This window comes from Arachis ipaensis, chromosome B06, assembly GCF_000816755.2.
Source record: "Arachis ipaensis cultivar K30076 chromosome B06, Araip1.1, whole genome shotgun sequence".
Taxonomy (NCBI): Eukaryota; Viridiplantae; Streptophyta; class Magnoliopsida; order Fabales; family Fabaceae; genus Arachis; species Arachis ipaensis.
The window spans coordinates 21,099,910-21,102,310 of NC_029790.2; positions in this window are offsets into that span (position 1 = coordinate 21,099,910).

Below are 2,401 nucleotides of genomic sequence, written 5' to 3' on the forward strand. Positions count from 1 at the left end.
TGTATGGTGTGGCTGCATGACTGCTTTGCCCTTTATTAGCAACCACGTATGTCTCCATCTGGAGAGGAAACTCACAGTTAATTTCATGTGAAGTTCTTAGATAATTTAACTGATTTGACTAAATTTTTATCTAACGATTCTCAGCTATAACTTCACACGTGAAGTCAATTGTACATAAATTTTCAACAATTGAAAATACCACCTCTGGATCAAATGAACAACATTTCTCTTTTTCATTTGTTTTTTTTATAATTTAATTTTGATATACATTAAATATAAAATTTTACACATATATTTAATTATATAAGACTTTTACGTTTATATTTTACTATATTCCCTATATTCCCTATTTCTTTTTTGTTTGCATGCAATTAATTTCTCTGCTTTGAAATTTGTTACACACTTTCATTTGATAGTAGATGACTAGACCATGCTTTGTAATTTTCTTGTTGGCCCGAGGTTTCCAAATGTTTGTGTTTAGAATATTCTAGTGTTTTAGCGTGAACAAGTTATTGCTTAAACTATAACAAGTGTTCCTGACAATAATAACAAGTGTCCAAAGAAACTAGTTGAGCTATTTATAAGGTGTTTAATTGGAGAAAATTTTAAAGCAAAAATTATTACAAAGTAAAGTTTTTAATATGAATTTTGCTATCTTGTGTTTTACGACACATGTTAAAATTATAATTTAAAAAAAATTATTAAAAATATAAAAAATTAATTGATTGATTTGAGTATTTTTACTTTTATATTCAATAAAAATAAAAATATGATTAATTAAATATTTTAAAAATATTTTTTAATAAAAATATTTTCAAAAAATAGAATAAAATTATTATCTATACTCAAATTATTGCCTATAAATTGCACCTAAATTTTCACCCAAATTAATACTTTAGTGAACGACTTCTTTATGAAATTCAATTTGTCGTTGTAAATTGTGCATAAAAATAAGGTACAGTCGACTTCACGTGAAGTTGATACCTGAGAGCTGTTAGATGAAAATTTAGTCAAATCAGTTAAATCATTTAACGACTGTCAGGTATTAAATTCACGTAAAGTCGACTTCACCTAAATTTTTACCTAAAAATAATTGGTTGTGAGCCTTTTTCCCCTTTTCTTAATAATCCTTGTTAATTAACCATCAATTTAATTTTTTTTGAAACAAAGAAGCTCGACACTGTAAAGTAGAGCAAATAAGCCAAACAACAAGTACTACATGGAAATGCATAACATTCCTGTCAATGCCGGTATTGTCATCAACAACCAAAAAGAACACTACTTCCTTATTATTGAAGATCCTAGCGTTACATTCCACCCAAATGTTCCAAATCACTGCAAAGAACCCAGTCAGCTACCTCTTCTACTCTTGTTTTTGCTTATGCCAACCAGTCTAACTCTCAAACAGTTTTCTTGTGGTATCAGGTTTTCTTATGGTATCAGGAATAGCCCAAACTTCATCAAAGGACCGCAACCAACCGCACCACACCTGCGATGTTAGTTCACAGAGAAGAAATAAATGCTTGACCGATTCTACCTCCTTGTTACAAAGTACACAGATGTTATCAGTTGGCAGAATAATGCCTAGCCTACTTAACCTCTCATTGGAATTAACTCTACCCACAAACACAAACCATCCAAAAAACTCAATTCTCGGAGGTACCACTCCAAAATAATTAAATTAGATATTTTATGCCGTAAAAAGCTAAATTAACATAAAATTCTTTAAAATAATGATTTAATATATTTCAAGTGATTTTTTAGTGTTTGAGTGGGGAAAAAAATTTTAGAAACGATTGATGAAAAGAGGTATGAACAGGAAGTTGAAGAAAGTCTATGCTTATAAAATAGAGATAACTGAGGGAGAAAAAAAAATTCATAATCAGTGGTGTAATATGATACCAATAATTTAAGGATAATTATAATGTACAGATGCAAGTGTATAAAGATTTACAGATATTCCCATTAGAAGAAGATAATAACAACACGTGTCCATGAGCCATGATAGTGGGAGCAGCGTAGAATTGTGCAGAGAAAGCTAACCCACTACAGAGCCGAGCTTCCTACGCTGGAATGGTGGATGGCTCTGTTTGGTTTTAATTTGTTTTTTTGGACAATATCCAAATAGATAGTTGGATCATTGCATGCCTTTGCCTTTGCAATGAATGGGCCCGAGAACAAAAAAGTAATCAACTAATAATAATAATAATAATAATAATAATAATAATAATAATAATAATAATATGATAATTATATGATAATGGCACCGGTTATTAATAACCAATTTATATTTCTCTAAATAAATTTATTTTAAAAAAATATCTTTATTATAATTATATTACAATATTATAATTAATATTTAATGAATAATACACAATTATACTAATTTAAAAAAAATATA